General features: G+C 45.1%; 1 protein-coding gene across 6 annotated transcripts in view; it reads right to left on the bottom strand.

Annotated features, from left to right (window-relative positions):
- Window positions 1-20,562, bottom strand: part of LOC141047368 (uncharacterized) — a 254,251-nt gene that overhangs the window by 96,487 nt on the left and 137,202 nt on the right. Inside the window, exon 1 of one of the 6 annotated variants that reach the window (XM_073542415.1) lies at window positions 6,014-6,061. The exons of 4 other annotated variants lie outside the window; for them this stretch is intronic. The gene's annotated coding sequence lies outside the window, so the exon portion shown is untranslated. Of the gene's footprint in view, window positions 1-5,769; window positions 5,965-6,013; window positions 6,062-20,562 lie in introns of those variants that run through there. One more of the 6 variants, XM_073542412.1, reaches the window with a different exon arrangement.

Below are 20,562 nucleotides of genomic sequence, written 5' to 3'. Positions count from 1 at the left end.
AACTATAAAAAAAATCAAACCTTCACATATTTGATATCGCCGCGTTCAGAATCTTCCAATCTTTCAATAAAAAAAATTGTCCTGATCGCTAAATGGCGTAGCGATAAAAAAATCAAAATGCCAGAATTATGTTTTTTTGGTTGCTGCGACATTGCATTAAAATGCAATAACGGGAGAGCAAAAGAACGTATCTGCACAATAGTGGTATCATTAAAAACATCAGCTCGGCACGCAAAAAATAAGCCTGCAACCAACCCGAGATCATGAAAAATGGTGACGCTACGGGTCTCGGAAAATTGCACAATTTTTTTTTTTTTAAGCAAAGTTTGGAATTTTTTTTCACCACTTAGATAAAAGAGAACCTAGACATGTTTGGTGTCTATGAACTCGAAATGACCTGGAGATTCATAATGGCAGATGAGTTTTAGCATTTAGTGAACCTAGCAAAAAAAAGCCAAATAAAAAACAAGTGTGGGATTGCACTTTTTTTTGCAATTTCACCGCACTTGGAATTTTTTTCCCATTTTTGAGTACACGACATGGTAAAACCTATGGTGTTGTTCAAAAGTACAACTCGTCCTGTAAAAAATAAGCCCTCACACGGCCATATTGCAGGAAAAATAAAAGTTATGGCTCTGGAAAGAAGGGGAGCGAAAAGCGAAAACGAAAAATCGAAAAAAGTTCCGTTCATGAAGGGGTTAAAAACCTTACGTGATACAGACTTTTGGAGCACATATTCATGTTCAGCATATCAAAATCTATAAGATACAATAACATTTCAATCCACCTCCCCCTGGAGATACAATGTGGTACAACAATAAAAAATGATGAATACATAAAACATTAATAGCTTGGAGAACAGTATAAAATATTAAAGACATAAAAACTCACTTATAAAGATAACTGAGACATATGTACATGCTGCATGGTGAAAGAATGACAGAGCCGATATACCAGAAATAATTGGGAAACAAATACTACGCGAGTGTACTCCAGCACAAAACCCTCTTAAAGGTGCAATCCCAGAATAGAATATCCCCATTTTTCTTATCGTGAACCTGTCATGTCACACTTTCAGTCTGATTTGCGAATGGCATGTTATAGATATTTAGAAGCTGAAAAGAATAATATATAGATTGTTGGAAAAGATTCAGTGTAACTTGTCTTAATCTCTCTTTTTCTCTTTTATTCATTGAAATCCCTGGTGTTTGTGTGCATGAGCCCAGTGGGCGGTCCCACTAGTGATTGACAGCTCTCTCTGCATGCACAGTCAAACATGGAAGACTGTCAATCATGGAATAGGGCCGCCCACTGGAGTCATATGCATACAAACACCAGTAATTTAAATGAATAAAATGCAAGGCTTAGTGAATATTTTCCTAAAAAATGTCTATATCAATCCAAGCAACTGCTCCGGCTCTATAACATCTGCCTGCAGATCAGATCCCATTTTCAACGTGACAAGATCCCTTTAAGAAAACCATTTCCTCATCCTTGTTGTTGAACGATGTTTGGTTGCTTCCTTTATATTAGGAAAATCATTAGGAAAATCACTGGTCTTTCTCGCGTCTATGGATTTGTCCCAACTTTTCTCCAACAGCAGAAGTTGGGAAAAAAGAATCGGACATGTTGGATACAACATGCCTGATCAATTGTTCCTGCAGACGGTAAGTCCCCATCAGATGAGTGTGGAAGCTGCAAACATGTTGAAAATAATCGCTGGTGTACCGAGGTATCAGGAAGAAAATCTGTGGCCATTAAATGAAGGTGTATGGGCACCTTTATATGACTTTTACTTATTACCTAGCGTCAAACTGAAACAATCTAACCCTTCATCAAGTGAACACTTTCCTCCTCCTAGTAATGGGCCATATTATAAAACCTAACTTATGTAGTTATAAACTAAAGTAATAAAAACTCTAAAAACTGCTTGTTCTGATTGCTCTTTAAATCTTATGGGAGTTAATAAAAAAAATCCAAAATGGAGTATTTTAAGCAACCGGGCACCAAGAACATCACTTATCTGTCTGACAACCTTGTGAGAGTTCTTTACCTCAGTATCTGGAAGCCAAATCGGGAGTGGGTGATAAATCCAGAAGTGGTGACGTGTCTCTGTTCTACTTTTCCTCTGATTGTTCCTCTCCTGGTTTTGGCTTACAAATACTGATGTAAAATACTGACCGAATACTGAACGTGTGACCGTGGCCTTTAAGTTTGAAGGCAGCAACTACACCCTTGAATGATTGAGTCATGATTGTAATAGCTGGTCAAACAATATAAGCAGTGATGAGTAGAGTTGAGCGATACCGTCCGATACTTCAAAGTATCGTATCGGATGGTATCGGCCGATCTTTAAAAAAAGTATCGGTATCGCCGATTCCGATACCGGAAGTCCCATTCAAGTCTATGGGACTTCCGGTATCGGAATAAGAAAAACCCTTTCCTGCCCTTGTACAGCCTCTCTGGGGTCTGTACGGGCCTTTCGGGGGGCTGTGCCGGCCTGCCAGGGGGTCTGTGCAGGCTCCGGTGGTCTGTGCCGGCCTGCCGGTGGTCTGTGCCGGCCTGCCGGGGGGCTGTGCCGGCCTGCCGGGGGGCTGTGCAGGCTCCGGGGGGCTGTGCCGGCCTGCCGGGGGGCTGTGCCGGCCTGCCGGGGGGCTGTGCATGCTTCGGGGGGCTGTGCCGGCCTGCCGGGGGGCTGTGCCGGCCTGCCGGTGGTCTGTGCAGGCTCCGGGGGTCTGTGCAGGCATCGTCCGATGGGACTACAAGTCCCATCGGGCGATGCCTGCTACCATGACAGTGATTGACACATTAGCCAATGATGGGACAGTAGTAGTCCCATCATCCGGCTAATGTGTTAAATGTAAAAAAAAAAAAAAAAAAAAAAAAAAAAATTACATGCTACATACATACAACATGCATACTACATACATGCTACATTCATACTACATACTACATACATGCTACATTCATACTACATAAATACTACATGCAACATACATACTACATATATACTACATGCATGCTACATACATACTGCATGCTACATACATACCACATATATACTACATACATACTACATGCATGCTACATGCTACATACATAACACATATATACTACATGCATGCTACATACATACTACATGCTACATACTACATATATACTACATGCATGCTACATACTACATGCTACATACATACTACATGCATGCTACATACATACTACATACATACTACATATATACTACATGCATGCTACATACATACTACATGCTACATACTACATGCATGCTACATACATACTACATGCTACATACTACATATATACTACATGCATGCTACATACATACTACATACATACTACATATATACTACATGCATGCTACATACTACATGCTACATACATACTACATATATACTACATTCATACTACATACTACATATATACTACATACATACTACATACATACTACATACATACTACATGCATGCTACATACATACTACATGCATGCTACATACATACCACATACATACTACATGCTACATACATACCACATATATACTACATACATACAATACATTCATACAATACATACATAGACATACAGTACATATAACATAGAGTAACATACTTACCAATACTTGTCACATTGTTCCCCGAAGCCATTGTCTATTCCGGGATAAATATTAACATAACAAACCACAAAAATACTCACCCACGATCCGAAGCAGTCCACGAGTGTGTCCCACGACGATCTTGGGTAGAGAACTGCAGCATCAGATGATGCTGCCGTTCTCTACGGGCTGCAGGAATCCAATGACGGAAGGTAGGTATCCTTCCGCACTGTATTCCTCCGCCACTTAAAAAAAAAAAAGTCCCTAGTCTCACTTTATGCCATTGCTGTGTGGGAAATTCCCACACAGCAATGGCATAAAGTGAGACTAGGGACTTTTTTTTTTTAAGTGGCGGAGGAATACAGTGCGGAAGGATACCTACCTTCCGTCATTGGATTCCTGCAGCCCGTAGAGAACGGCAGCATCATCTGATGCTGCAGTTCTCTACCCAAGATCGTCGTGGGACACACTCGTGGACTGCTTCGGATCGTGGGTGAGTATTTTTGTGGTTTGTTATGTTAATATTTATCCCGGAATAGACAATGGCTTCGGGGAACAATGTGACAAGTATTGGTAAGTATGTTACTCTATGTTATATGTACTGTATGTCTATGTATGTATTGTATGAATGTATTGTATGTATGTAGTATATATGTGGTATGTATGTAGCATGTAGTATGTATGTGGTATGTATGTAGCATGCATGTAGTATGTATGTAGCATGCATGTAGCATGCATGTAGTATGTATGTAGTATGTATGTAGCATGTATGTAGCATGCAGTATGTATGTAGTATATATGTAGTATGTATGTAGTATATATGTAGTATGTAGTATGTATGTAGCATGCATGTAGTATATATGTAGTATGTATGTAGCATGCATGTAGTATGTATGTAGCATGTAGTATATATGTAGCATGCAGCATGTATGTAGTATGTATGTAGTATATATGTAGTATGCATGTAGTATGTATGTAGTATGTATGTAGCATGCAGTATGTATGTAGCATGTATGTAGTATGTATGTAGTATATATGTAGTATGTATGTAGCATGCATGTAGTATGTATGTAGTATGTATGTAGCATGCAGTATGTAGCATGTATGTAGTATGTATGTAGTATGTATGTATGTAGTATGTATGTAGCATGCAGTATGTATGTAGCATGTATGTAGTATGTATGTAGTATATATGTAGTATGTATGTAGTATGTATGTAGTATGTATGTAGTATGTATGTAGCATGCAGTATGTATGTAGCATGTATGTAGTATGTATGTAGTATATATGTAGCATGCATGTAGTATGTATGTAGCATGCATGTAGTATTTTTTTTTTTTTTTTTTTTTTTTTTAACATTTAACACATTAGCCGGATGATGGGACTACTACTGTCCCATCATTGGCTAATGTGTCAATCACTGTCATGGTAGCAGGCATCGCCCGATGGGACTTGTAGTCCCATCGGACGATGCTTGCACAGACCCCCGGACATCAGCACAGCCCCCCGGCAGGCCGGCACAGCCCCCCGGCAGGCCGGTACAGACCCCCACAGGGTGCACAGACCACCGGCAGGCCGGCACAGCCCCCCGGCAGGCCGGTACAGACCCCGGGCAGTCCACACAGCCCCCCGGCAGGCCGGCACAGCCCCCCGGCAGGCTGGCAGAGACCCCCGGAAGGCCCGAAATGACGGCGCATCATGATGCGCACACACCGCGCATCATGATGACGTCAGGCCGTCAATCAACTGAACTTCCGATTCCGATGCCGAATTCCGATATTGAAAAAATATCGGAAGTCGGTATCGGAATTCCGATACAGCAAGTATCGGCCGATACCCGATACTTGCGGTATCGGAATGCTCAACACTAGTGATGAGTCTAATGGAGCCGAACAACTGAATCTGATCTTTAGGAGTAATTAAAAAAATTGTCAGAAACATTTCAGACTGTGTTAATGAGGATTAATGGTAATTATGTAATATCGGAGCGTATTCTTCCGCCTGATTTCTCAGGGATGCGAGAAATACTCTCTAAGGCACAAACCATGCAGCCTGGGGCACTTGTGTAGACAATCAAGCACTAAAGTCTTCCTTAGGTTTATGGGAGATTCAGTGGATTTGATAGCATGAAGCAACTAGTATAAAATAATTCCTACCTGAAGTCCGGGACGGACAAGCTGCTCTTGTATGCCTGGCAAACACAAGGCTAAAATAATGTTGTCTTCGGGAAGCTTTGCCACTGAAGCTAATGAGAGGAGTGTCCTATCAGATTATACGAGCGATCAGGGACGAGACAGACATGTGTGATCTTAAAATACAAATCCGCACAATTTCAATCTCCTTGGGTGTCCATCAATGTGCGCTGGCAGAGGAGCAGAAGGTCAATGAATTTGCCCGTACCTGGTGTGAGAAGCAGCTCTCAGCTTCCATTCTGCCTGCACAGTAAATGCTTTCCTAATGTCTTTGCTTTGTGTAATCTGCCTGAAAACATAACTGTAACGGTAAAATATGAGTTCATATCTTGACCTTGTCATCACCATGGCAGCAATCGTGGTATGTAGGCATGTCATTTTCAGGAATTTATTTGAAATTCTTATGGAACTTAAAGAGACCATGCATAGAATTAAAATGACCCAAATTTGATTGAAATTGGCAAGAGTTACTGGTCTAAAAATGCCCAAAGTTGTCAGAAATAATGAAAGAACAAAAGACATGGGGAAAGGAGAAGCAATAAGCTCACTCTACATCCCAAAGAGAAACTGACCTCACTTTAGCGACAGCACCATAACCTGAGATGTAGTATAGACGGATAAGTGCATTACAATCCCCTGATGAAGCTGAATGGAGGAAACGCGTTGGGAGGCACATAGAGGAAACGCAGGATGTTTTTATTTAGGGACAGCTGTGGACTACCCTAGTTAGGGCAGTAGTCTTGGGGAACCAGGCCTGGTTAGTATATGTAAAGCCCAATAGGTGTAAATCTGGAATGCTGTCCTACCAGCAGGAAGGAAAGCCGTGGTTGCAAGGATGGATAGATGGGTGAGATTGTTTCATTTTACATATCCTAAACAGCAAACAAGTTTTGTATTCTATATTGTACATGACCTTGTGTGGTAGGCAGGCACTGAACAATGGTGGATTTTGATCTATAACTATTGAGTGGGATCTACCACTAATGGTGATGCATCTACTCAAACACTATGTATGTGTATATATATATATATATATATATATATATATATATATATATATATATATATATACACACACGGATATATCTGGTGTGTGTCTGTCTGTTTACACCACTAATTAATATCAGAATTATTTGGGAATTTACTATTGACTGGAGATTCACTTGCCTACATATGGGTGTATGGATTTCTTTAATGTATATTTCTGTCCACATATAGCCTACAAAAGTGGGTTTATGTGCAATTCTAACAGGCATTGGCTATCTTGGTTCATAAATTTGTTAGATGGTATTATGTGATTACACTGGTGTCCGCAATCTTTTTAATGATTCATTTAAGGCCCTGTTACGCATAACGATCTCAGTGATCCCACCAACGATCCGACATGATGGGATCGCTGGGACATCGTTAGGCTGATCCCTGATGAGCTGTCACAAGACAGCCCCAGCGATCAGGACCGACGACGCTGGACGCTGGTTTCTAATGTAAACATCGGGTATCCAGGAGCCGCGACTCCTGGATACCCGATGTTTACATTAGAAACCTATGTCCAGCGTCGCTGATCGCTGGTCTCTCGCTGCCACAAGCAGCGATGCGTGCTGGCCAACGGGAGACCAGCAATCGAAAAATGGCCCAGGCCGATCGAGGATGATCAGCGATAACCGGCAGGGGGGCCGGTCGCTGATCCCCGTCACACACAGCGATCTCGCTGGCGAGATCGCTGTGGCGTCACAAAATCAGCGACCTCTCTAGCAAGATCGCTGTGTGTGACGGGGCCTTAAAGTTATGTTTTAATACTCAAAGTTGTCATCACCAATATTCCTGTAAATAATAAAACACCTTTCATAGAAAAAACTGTAACTGGGAAAGAGTTAACAGAGGGGTGCTACAGGGTCAGCACTGGGCCCTCTGCTTTTTATTATGATAATGTTTCAGTGATAGGAAGGGATGTGGAATGGAATTTTAATATTTGCACGTAATGCTGAGCTCTGTAAGCTAATGAACACAGAGAAGGATATTTTAATATTACAAAGGGATATGGAGAAGCAGGTAGCTTAGCCAGAGAAATGAGAATTGAAGTTTAACATTGATAAAATTAAAGACAAGCTTTTGAGTGGAGGAAATACATGTACAGTTATGTTCTAAATAGCAAAACACTGGGTAAAACTGTCGTTCAAAACGTTTCATTAAAAGAGGTATAGAAGCTCATGGGAAGAATATATAATTTTTCCTCTATACAAGTCACTAGTCAGGTTACATTTGGAATACAGTGTACAATTTTGGGCTCCAGTGTATAACATAGACACTACGGAACTAGAGTAGGAGCAGAGAAGGGCGACCAAGGTTATTAAGTGAATGAGAGAGCTGCAATAGCAACACAGGTTATCAAACTTGGTTATTAAATTCTGTATGGAGAAATGAATGCTAAGAGACTATCTAATTGCAATATTCAAATATATGAAGCATAATACTGAGATCTTTGCAATGATCTTTTTACATCTATGCCTGCAATGATGTCAAGGTGGTATCCTCTGCATCAGGAGGAAAGAAGATTCAATCATCATAAGCTATGATTCTTTACTGTACGAGCAGTGAGATTTTTAAACTCTGTTTGATTCACGTAATAAGTACCAAGAGGGACTGATGTCTTTCTTGAAAAATATTATATTGAATGTTATGGGTATTTGCCTTTACAGATGTGAAATTTTTCCACTAATATGTCGTAATTACTATCTGCCTCATGGGCTTTTGCCTTCCTCTGGATCATCATGTTAGGTTATGGGTTGCATTTGATAAACTAGTGTCTTCTAAAACTATGAAATAACGAAAAAAGAAATACTGTCTGATGCTTCTGTCAGGGGCCACTGAGAATTAAGTGGCTGATTATGTAACAAGTGGTAAGTATGTGTAGTGTTTATATATATATATATATATATATATATATATATATATATATATATATATATATAATATATAAAGCTCAAGTGTGTGTATGTATGTGTGTGTGTATGTCTGGGATTGGCATCCGCACCGTCGCAGCTACAGCCACAAAATTTGGCACAGTCACATGTCTGGACCCCGAGAGTGTCCTAAGCTATGTTGTGAGGTGAAATTTTAACCCCGCGCGTTCCAATTCACCAAACAATTTTGCCCCTATCTACATAATGGGGAAAAAGTGTGTGTGTATCAAGCCCCGCCCCTCATTATGATGTCATAATGGTTGCCATGGCGACGCTGATGTCATCATAGGTTGCAAGCCCCGCCGCTCATTATGATGCCATAATGGTTGACTATGGGATGGAGGATGTGTGATGGGTATATGGGCACTGGACTATGGGATGGAGGATATGTATGACGGGTATATGGGCACGGTACTATGGGATGGAGGATGTGTGATGGGTATATGGGCACTGGACTATGGGATGGAGGATATGTATGACGGGTATATGGGCACGGGACTATGGGATGGAGGATATGTATGATGGGTATATGGGCATGGGACTATGAGATGAAGGACGTGTGATGGGTATATGGGCACTCGACTATGGGATGGCGACAATGTATGATGGGTATATGGACATGGGACTATGGGATGGAGAATATGTGTGATGGGTATATGGGCATGGGACTATGGGATGGAGGATGTGTGATGGGTATATGGGCACTCAACTATGTGATGGAGGATATGTATGATGGTTATATGGGCACGGACCTATGGGATGGTGGATATGTATGATGGGTAAATGGGCACGGGACTATGGGATGGAGGATAATTATAATTTGTTATAACTAACCACAGTTAGTTACATATATATATATATATATATATATATTGTGACAGGGTCACTCGCACTGTATGTGAGGGGAGATATGTGTCACGGAGGTTGCTTTCCTTCATGATCTAGAAACCTATAAGTTTCTTTTCAGGATGATATGTGCTGAAGGAGTTAAGCGGCCATGTTATGGAAGGGTTTTTGCTTGAGTAGGTAAGTGATGGGCGGGATGCCCACTTACCATATCTCCACCTCAAGGGTGTGGCTGGGGAAATAAATGTCCAGACAGTTTTTTTCCTCTGTCTGTGTTATGTAGATTGTAGAGGCAAGGAAGCCTCTAGACCAGTGGTTCCCAAACTCCAGTTCTCGGGGACCCCAACAGGTCATGTTTTCAGGATTTCCTTAGTATTTCACAGATGATATACATATCATCAAGGCATCAGGAATTCTCTCACATGCGTAACACTATGGAAATCCTGAAAACATGACATGTTGGGGTCCGCGAGGACTGGAGTTTGGGAATCACTGCTCTAGACTGACGCTCCTGTGAGATCTGTCCTATGTGTTGTCCCAGAAGTGCTAGGCTGGACTGTTTTATGAATGGTTTATTTTCTTTTGAGCCAGAAAGGCTGTTTTTCTGTTATCATTTTGGGTTTTTGGTTTATGATGCAATAAACCACCCAGAGACTTTAACCCCACGTGTGCCTGTGTTTACCTCGAGGAACAGCTAAGTGAGCCAACCTTCCACACGTGGTGTTTTGGATGCGGGCAAACGTTCCAGGCAGGGCCGCCATCAGGGCTTACTGACTGGCATATGGGGCCCGGTGGGCAGAGGGGGCCCGCGTCGGGCCCAGTCTCCTCTGCTCACCGGGCCCCTACCGGCAGGTAAACCGGGCCCTCAGCGCAGTGCTGCGGGCAGCAGCTAAATGCTATTGACATGCGGGCCCATTGGCCCGCACGTCAATAGTTAACAGCCAATCGGAGGCTGGCAGCTGACGTCAGCAGCAGCGCGCACATCGCCGGCGTCTGACGTCACTGTCAGTTACTGGCTAGAGCGCGCTTAAGCAGCTTGAAGGGACGGAGCCTCACCCGCCGCTGGAGCGCAGCCAGGTAAGGAGAACTTGTTTTTTTGCTTTGTTTGTTTTTTTTTGACAGCGGCGATTCGGGGGGCCGGGGGCAGAGTGCTGGACATGGGGCAGAATGCTGGACATGGAGCAGAATGCTGGACATGGGGCAGAATGCTGGAGACTGGGGCAGAATACTGGAGACTGGGGCAGAATGCTGGACATGGAGCAGAATGCTGGAGACTGGGGCAGAATGCTGGACATGGGGCAGAATTTTGGACATGGGGCAGAATGCTGGAGACTGGGACAGAATGCTGGACATGGGGCAGAATGCTGGACATGGGGGCAGAATACTGGACATGGGGCAGAATGCTGGAGACTGGGGCAGAATGCTGGACATGGGGCAGAATGCTGGAGACTGGGGCAGAATGCCAGTCATTGGGCAGAATGCCAGACATGGGGCAGAATGCTGGAGAATGGGGCAGAATGCTGGACATGGGGCAGAATGCTGGAGACTGGGGCAGAATGCTGGACATGGAGCAGAATGCTGGACATGGGGCAGAATGCTGGAGACTGGGGCAGAATGCTGGACATGGGGCAGAATGCTGGATACTGGGGCAGAATGCTGGACATGGGGGCAGAATACTGGACATGGGGCAGAATGCTGGAGACTGGGGCAGAATGCTGGACATGGGGCAGAATGCTGGAGACTGGGGCAGAATGCTGGACATGGAGCAGAATGCTGGACATGGGGCAGAATGCTGGAGACTGGGGCAGAATGCTGGACATGAGGCAGAATGCTGGAGACTGGGGCAGAATGCTGGACATGGGGGCAGAATACTGGACATGGGGCAGAATGCTGGAGACTGGGGCAGAATGCTGGACATGGGGCAGAATGCTGGAGACTGGGGCAGAATGCCGGACATGGGGCAGAATGCCGGTCATGGGGCAGAATGCCAGACATGGGGCAGAATGCTGGAGACTGGGGCAGAATGCTGGACATGGGGCAGAATGCTGGAGACTGGGGCAGAATGCTGGACATGGAGCAGAATGCTGGACATGGGGCAGAATGCTGGACATGGGGCAGAATGCTGGAGACTGGGGCAGAATGCTGGACTTGGGGCAGAATGCTGGACATGGGGGCAGAATGCTGGACATGGGGCAAAATGCTTGAGAGTGGGGCAGAATGCTGGACATGGGGCAGAATGCTGGAGACTGGGGCAGAATGCTGGACATGGGGCAGAATGCTGGAGACTGGGGAAGAATGCTGGAGACTGGGGCAGAATGCTAGACATGGGGCAGAATTCTGGACATGGGGCAGAATTTTGGACATGGGGCAGAATTTTGGACGTGGGGCAGAATACTGGAGACTGGGGCAAAATGCTGGACATGGGGAAGAATGCTGGAGATTGGGGCAGAATGCTGGACGCTGGGGGCAGAATGCTGGACACTGGGGGCAGAATGCTGGACATGGGGGCAGAATGCGAGACACGGGGCATGATTGGAGACACTGGGCAGAATGGAGATACGGGGCATGATTGGAGACAGATCGCACAGGATCATGGGGCAGGATGGATACGATAGAGATCATATGGAGGCAGAATGGATACTCATGAGGGCAGGATGGGAGAACATATGGCTAAAGCCATGAATGAGACACACAGAGGTCAGGATGGGGGATATTATTACCATAGGGGCTAATTAAGGGATATTATTACTGCAGTGATGTATTTAATTTTTTGAGGATACTGTTTTAAATGGAGGGGGGCGGTCCTGTTACTGTGCAGAGCGACACTATGTCGCCTTTTTTTCTTCATGTGGTGTAATGTAGAAGTTGGGAAAAAATAAGTAATGTGTTCTGCAATCGGAGCTCTAGATAACTGTGTTATTTCCTGCAGAGACGAGCCCTGGCTGGAAGAAGTGATGGAGATCTGTACTGGATGAATGAAAAGCAAGGATGAAGGACTTCACCTAGAGACATCACTGGTGAGTTAGTGTGTTACCTGTACACTGACAGTATACAGTGTATACTATATACAAAGATCCTGTGTATAATGTCACCAGTGATCACTGTGTTACCTGTACATTATATACAGAGCTCCTGTGTATAATGTTACCGGTGATCACTGTATTACCTGTGCACAGACTGCATACTAAGTACAGATCTCCTGTGTATAATGCCACTTATGGTGATAGTATTATGTTTTTTTTTAATGATCAGTATTGTAGTATTCAGTCACCATGTGGTGGTAATATGTGGTCTAGGCATGGTGCGGTGGTATTTGTCCCTTGTATGTGCTATTATTTGGTCATTTTGCGGTGGTAATATGTGGTCTCGTCATGGTGTGGCGGTATTTGTTCCTTGTATGTGATATTATTCGGTCACTATGGTAGTAATATGTGGTCTGGTCATGGTGTGGCGGTATTTGTTCCTTGTATGTGGTATTATAGGTCACTATGTGGTGGTAATATGTGTTCTGGACATGGTGTAGCGGTATTTGTTCCTTGTATGTGATATTATTGGTCATTTTAAAAATTGAAAAATAAATTAAAATATACCTAAATTGTATTGCATATTTTATCAAATATTTAATAGGTTACAGTAGCGTAGAGCCCGGCCAAAAGTGTCTACCCTGTTATGGTGGCGGTTTAAAAAAATCTTTTGTCCAAAGCAAAAGCTGCTGGCTATATGTGTGATCTAGTGATGGGAACTGTTAATGTCTGATAGGTGAGAAGTGGAGTTTTTCCAAGAGAGAGCGGTGGGACTGTGGACAGTTTGAGGGGTGGAGGCGGGGCTGGGTGGAGCCTGGGCGGAGTCTCAAGGGGGCCCCGAATATTTTGCCAGTATGGGGCCCTGAAATTCCTAGTGGCAGCCCTGGTTCCAGGAACATGTGTAGCAGTGGCAGACAAATCGTATTTCCTGGGTTAAGGCAGCTACGGAGATGGAACAGTGGTGGGACAAAATGGACGAGCTACTCAAGCACCTGATTATGAGCCAACAACAACAGCACCAGGTGGAGACTAATTAACTCCTAATTAGAGGTGAGCGACTTTTGTTTTTTTAGGGTCGAGTTTCGTTTCGTGAAACCCGACTTTTCCAAAAGTCGGGTCGAGCAAGATCGGCCGATTATAGGGAAAAGTCGGGGTCGTCCCGAAACATGAAACCCAATGTAAGTCAATGGGGAATAAAAGTCGGCAGTGAGAGGAGGACAGGAAACATACCTACAGTGCCCATTTGAATGCCAAAAGCATCAATTCTTTTTACTTAAGCTGGTCAATCTTAATTAACTTCATAATACAAGTTACGCACTGAAAAATGGGGGTTATTTGGCTAAAGTTGTGGGGGGGTAGGGCTGGCTCCAGGTTTTCATGTGCCCTGGGCGAAAGAGCGCCCCTTTAACACATACCACAACTCATCATGCTCCGATACGGCAGAGAAATAGCGGTATAGTACAATGAAAAATACTTCACTTTTTACATCTCATGACGAGGCCCATCTATTTCTCCATACAGAATCATTGGTCCCATATAATGTTTGAAACAGTATATGATGAGCTCCACATAATGCTACAGTATATGTTGGTCCCCATGGATGAAGCTCCACTGTCTTATGGGCCCAAATAATGCTCCAAACATAATGGGCCCCATTTCTAATGCTCTAGTGTATAATGGGCCCTGTAAATGCTGCTCCAGTGTCTGATGTCCACCTTTGGAATGTTCCAGTGTATGGTGGGCCCCATCTATCATTCTCCAGAGTATAGTGCTCCCCAAAAATTGCTGTCCCAACATTGAAAACAATCAAATAAGTCTCCTCGCTAGGGAATCCCTGTACTAGTCTGGACTCCTCGTCGTCCCCATCTTCCATCTCACTGCACAGTATTTCAACCTTGCAAGTGCTGTGATCCTGAGCAAGCAGGGGGGGCCCCACTCGTTGGCGACGGCACTGGCACAGGGCCCCTGATAGTACAGTGGTGTGTCTGATGGCGGGTGGGCTGAACCTGCACTTTCATCTGCAGCTTCCTCTTTGTCACCGTGTAAGATGGAACTGTATATGAGAAGGGTAACCTGAGTTTCATCAGGGTCAGATTCAGGCAGTGTAGCGTGCGAGGGGAATGTAGTGGTCTGGGTCAATGTACCAGCAGATTCATCGAGCAGTGGCTGGGCATCAGTGCACTTGTGTCGCCCCCAGGAGTACGGTCGCCACAGTGGCATTACCTTCCTCCTAGGGAGTGTGATGTCATGCTTGGGAGCAACGAAGGATCTCTCTAGCAGATTAACTGATTGGGCGGCGTTATTCCCACGAGTCATGACTCTCCAAACAGCGGTCATGAAGGCAAAGTGTTTGTTTTACGTGGGCAGTATGGTTGCAAAGCTGAACCTTAAAGGAATGTCCAGAAGGGCACCACCAGGAGTGGAGCCTACGGTTAAATTCGACTCCACCTGGGAAACCTCAACCATGCCAGCTACAGAAAAGATGCACACATTGCAAGCTTAATTCCGTTAACGAACGAGACTCCGTCATGCCCCGCGGTCCGAGTCCGGCTTACTAGAGGGACACGTGAGGCTCTGGCACATGAGATTGGCCAATATCTGGTGTGTCATGCCCTTACATGTCCGTGGCTGCATGTGCGCTACACTGAAAAGGCCAGCGTTTGTCGCTTACAGGTGCAGATAACCCGCTGAACAACATTAGTGATGGGGATCACTGATTACAATTATTACCCGCGAACGATGATTTACCAGTAAGTGCAGGTCAACCGCAGTTCCGGAATTAGGCCTAACCGTCATTCCTGAAAAAATGAAAAACTTACGTGTGCAAACCACTGGTGCTGTAGCTTGCTGAACAGCTCGCCAGCCGTTCTCACGCCCAGTATGGATTACACGTGATTGCACAAAGGTGAGAAAGGGTACCGTATCCCCAGATAACATGTATGGATAGCGTACACATTCAAAATATATGTCTATACATCAGGAGGCAGGCTCAGACGGTGTTAGGCCCAGTATGGATTGCACGTGATTGCACAAAGGTGAGAAAGGGTACCGTATCCCCGGATAACATGTATGGATAGCGTACACATTCAAAATATATGTCTATACATCAGGAGGCAGGCTCAGATGGTGCTAGGCCCAGTATGGATTGCACGTGATTGCACAAAGGTGAGAAAGGGTACCGTATCCCCAGATAACATGTATGGATAGCGTACACATTCAAAAGATATGTCTATACATCAGGAGGCAGGCTCAGACGGTGTTAGGCCTAGTATGGCTTGCACGTGATTGCACAAAGGTGAGAAAGGGTACCGTATCCCCGGATAACATGTATGGATAGCGTACACATTCAAAATATATGTCTATACATCAGGAGGCAGGCTCAGACGGTGTTAGGCCCAGTATGGATTGCACGTGATTGCACAAAGGTGAGAAAGGGTACCGTATCCCCGGATAACATGTATGGATAGCGTACACATTCAAAATATATGTCTATACATCAGGAGGCAGGCTCAGACGGTGTTAGGCCCAGTATGGATTGCACGTGATTGCACAAAGGTGAGAAAGGGTACCGTATCCCCGGATAACATGTATGGATAGCGTACACATTCAAAATATATGTCTATACATCAGGAGGCAGGCTCAGACGGTGTTAGGCCCAGTATGGATCGCACGTGATTGCACAAAGGTGAGAAAGGGTACCGTATCCCCGGATAACATGTATGGATAGCGTACACATTCAAAATATATGTCTATACATCAGGAGGCAGGCACGGGCACTGGGCCCCTCATAGTACGGCGGTGTGTCTGACGGCGGTTGTGCACCACCACCGTCAGAGACACTTGATTGCACTATGAGGGACTCTGTGCCAGTGCCCGCGCCCAAGAGTCGGCCTACCCACCTGTCCAGGGCAACGGCACTCGCACGGTGTCGTGCGCTAGGTGGTGACCCCGGCCATGGGGGGGGGGAGGCAGCACAGTTAGGGAAAAGTGGCGTATGTTGATGTTGGACATTCAGCTGATGCAAAAGGCGAAATAGGTCAAGTCCCAGGAAGAGGTGGACCAAAGCAAGCCATTTTTCTGTCACCCTATGTGTCATCAGGGGAAGGTGGGACAAAATCCTTGGAAACCCATGCATGGTTCATTTTAATGAAGGTTAGATCATCCACATTTTGGGTTGACAGACAGGTCCTTTTTTCTGTCAGGATTGATCCAGCTGCACTGAAGATTCTTTCCGATAGCACACTTGCAGCTGGGCAAGCGAGCTCCTGTAAGGCATATTGTGCCAATTTAGGCCAGGTGTCCAGTTTAGCAGCCCAATAGTCAAAGGGGAATGACCTGTGTGGGAGAACATCGATATGGGAGGAAAAGTAGTTTGTAACCATAGTTGACAACTGCTGTCTCCTGTCACTTTCCATCGATGCAGTATTACCAGTTGTGTGAGCAGAAGAGTTGAGCGAAACGAGTCGAAAAAATTCAAAAGTCGCCGACTTTTGGCAAAGTCGGGTTTCATGAAACGAAACCCGACCCTAGGATGAGGTCGGCCACGAGGCCAAAGTCGCGTTTCAAAAGTTTGTTTTGCGCTCTTTTTCAGCCAATCAGGATCCACGGACACTGTGGGCAACGTGATGACATAGGCACGGGTCACCACCATCTTTCAGAAGGGCATGCAAGTGATTGGCTTGCTTTGGTGGGCATCACAGGGGGTATAAAAGGGCGTGCACGCCGACCGCCATCTTACTTCTGCCGATCTTAGTATAGGGAGAGGTTGCTGCTGATTCTGTAGGGAGAGCGTTAGGCAGGGAAGAAGACAAAAAAACTGCTTCTGCTGCTAGCAATTTGGCCTGCACAACACACCAGTCACTGTGTGTGCAGTGCAAGGGGAGGCTATATAGTGGTGTATCAGTGGTGTTCGTTGTTGGGCTGCCTTCTAAGGCTTCCTGACATTCCTGCATTGCTGTTTACCCACTGCTCCGCAAACTGCTTTTTTAAAAGCAATCCCAATTTTTTTTTTTTGTCCTGCTGAGAAGACAAAAAAACTGCTTCTGCTGCTAGCAATTTGGCCTGCACAACACACCAGTCACTGTGTGTGCAGTGCAAGGGGAGGCTATATAGTGGTGTATCAGTGGTGTTGGTTGTTGGGCTGCCTTCTAAGGCTTCCTGACATTCCTGCATTGCTGTTTACCCACTGCTCCGCAAACTGCTTTTTTAAAAGCAATTCAATCTCCCTTATCCTCTAGTCACTTTTGTCACAGCTGTGCCATCGAGCCTGTCACATAGCGCTCAGATATTCATTGGGCCTCACACAATCCAAAAGTGTCCAGTGTCCAAAAGTGTGTGCAGAGATTCAAAATCTCCCTTATCCTCTAGTCACTTTGGTCACAGCTGTGCCATCGAGCCTGTCACATAGCGCTCAGATATCAGTGGGCCTCACACAATCCAAAAATGTCCAGTGTCCAAAAGTGTGTGCAGAGATTCAAAATCTCCCTTATCCTCTAGTCACTTTTGTCACAGCTGTGCCATCGAGCCTGTCACATAGCGCTCAGATATTCATTGGGCCTCACACAATCCAAAACTGTCCAGTGTCCAAAAGTGTGTGCAGAGATTCAAAATCTCCCTTATCCTCTAGTCACTTTGGTCACAGCTGTGCCATCGAGCCTGTCACATAGCGCTCAGATATCAGTGGGCCTCACACAATCCAAAAGTGTCCAGTGTCCAAAAGTGTGTGCAGAGATTCAAAATCTCCCTTATCCTCTAGTCACTTTTGTCACAGCTGTGCCATCGAGCCTGACACATAGCGCTCAGATATTCATTGGGCCTCACACAATCCAAAAGTGTCCAGTGTCCAAAAGTGTGTGCAGAGATTCAAAATCTCCCTTATCCTCTAGTCACTTTGGTCACAGCTGTGCCATCGAGCCTGTCACATAGCACTCAGATATCAGTGGGCCTCACACAATCCAAAAGTGTCCAGTGTCCAAAAGTGTGTGCAGAGATTCAAAATCTCCCTTATCCTCTAGTCACTTTGGTCACAGCTGTGCCATCAAGCCTGTCACATAGCGTTCAGATATCAGTGGGCCTCACATAATCCAAAAGTGTCCAGTGTCCAAAAGTGTGTGCAGAGATTCAAAATCTCCCTTATCCTCTAGTCACTTTTGTCACAGCTGTGCCATCGAGCCTGACACATAGCGCTCAGATATTCATTGGGCCTCACACAATCCAAAAGTGTCCAGTGTCCAAAAGTGTGTGCAGAGATTCAAAATCTCCCTTATCCTCTAGTCACTTTGGTCACAGCTGTGCCATCGAGCCTGTCACATAGCACTCAGATATCAGTGGGCCTCACACAATCCAAAAGTGTCCAGTGTCCAAAAGTGTGTGCAGAGATTCAAAATCTCCCTTATCCTCTAGTCACTTTTGTCACAGCTGTGCCATCGAGCCTGTCACATAGCGCTCAGATATTCATTGGGCCTCACACAATCCAAAAGTGTCCAGTGTCCAAAAGTGTGTGCAGAGATTCAAAATCTCCCTTATCCTCTAGTCACTTTGGTCACAGCTGTGCCATCGAGCCTGTCACATAGCGCTCAGATATCAGTGGGCCTCACACAATCCAAAAGTGTCCAGTGTCCAAAAGTGTGTGCAGAGATTCAAAATCTCCCTTATCCTCTAGTCACTTTTGTCACAGCTGTGCCATCGAGCCTGTCACATAGCGCTCAGATATTCATTGGGCCTCACACAACCCAAAAGTGTCCAGTGTCCAAAAGTGTGTGCAGAGATTCAAAATCTCCCTTATCCTCTAGTCACTTTGGTCACAGCTGTGCCATCGAGCCTGTCACATAGCGCTCAGATATCAGTGGGCCTCACACAATCCAAAAGTGTCCAGTGTCCAAAAGTGTGTGCAGAGATTCAAAATCTCCCTTATCCTCTAGTCACTTTTGTCACAGCTGTGCCATCGAGCCTGTCACATAGCGCTCAGATATTCATTGGGCCTCACACAACCCAAAAGTGTCCAGTGTCCAAAAGTGTGTGCAGAGATTCAAAATCTCCCTTATCCTCTAGTCACTTTGGTCACAGCTGTGCCATCGAGCCTGTCACATAGCGCTCAGATATCAGTGGGCCTCACACAATCCAAAAGTGTCCAGTGTCCAAAAGTGTGTGCAGAGATTCAAAATCTCCCTTATCCTCTAGTCACTTTTGTCACAGCTGTGCCATCGAGCCTGTCACATAGCGCTCAGATATTCATTGGGCCTCACACAATCCAAAAGTGTCCAGTGTCCAAAAGTGTGTGCAGAAATTCAAAATCTCCCCTGTCCTATAGACACCTTGTACCTTGTTTTACATTACTATATAGTTTGTTGGATTTTGTCTACATTTCTACCAAAAATGAGGAAGGCTGGTGGAAGAGGCCGTGGAATTGGGCGGGGGTTGGCAGCTGGTAATGATGGTGTTGGTGGTGGATCTGATGGTAGTGGCAAGAGCAAAATAGGACCGAATGCAGGAGGTGCTGACCCTGCGTCATCGTCTGGCTACATAAGGCCTCGAACGCTTAGTTTTCTAGGAGTTGGCAAACCGCTTTTAAAGCCAGAGCATCAGGAAAAAGTTTTGTCTTACATTGCTGACTCAGCCTCCAGCTCTATCGCCTCCTCTTCTTCAGTTGTAAAAAGTAAAAGCACTGAGTCGTCATTGGAGGCTCATGTTCATGAACCACACCTTTCCTTGTGTCCTTCACCCCAACCAAGATTGAAGGATGACGCAGGCCATACTACTGATTACTCCATGGAGCTGTTTTCACATACCATGCCTGGATTATCAAGTCAAATGGTGAATTACCCAGGCCAAGATGAATCTGACATGGAGTGCACTGATGCACAGCCGCTGATGGATGATTCTGCTGGTACATTCACTCAGAGCACTACATTGTCCTCGCAGTGTACAGA

This window comes from Dendrobates tinctorius, unplaced genomic scaffold, assembly GCF_039654945.1.
Source record: "Dendrobates tinctorius isolate UK_male_01 unplaced genomic scaffold, ASM3965494v1 ptg000127l, whole genome shotgun sequence".
Classification (NCBI taxonomy): Eukaryota; Metazoa; Chordata; class Amphibia; order Anura; family Dendrobatidae; genus Dendrobates; species Dendrobates tinctorius.
Note: the sequence above shows the minus strand (reverse complement) of the source record. Positions and strands in the feature narration are given on the sequence as shown.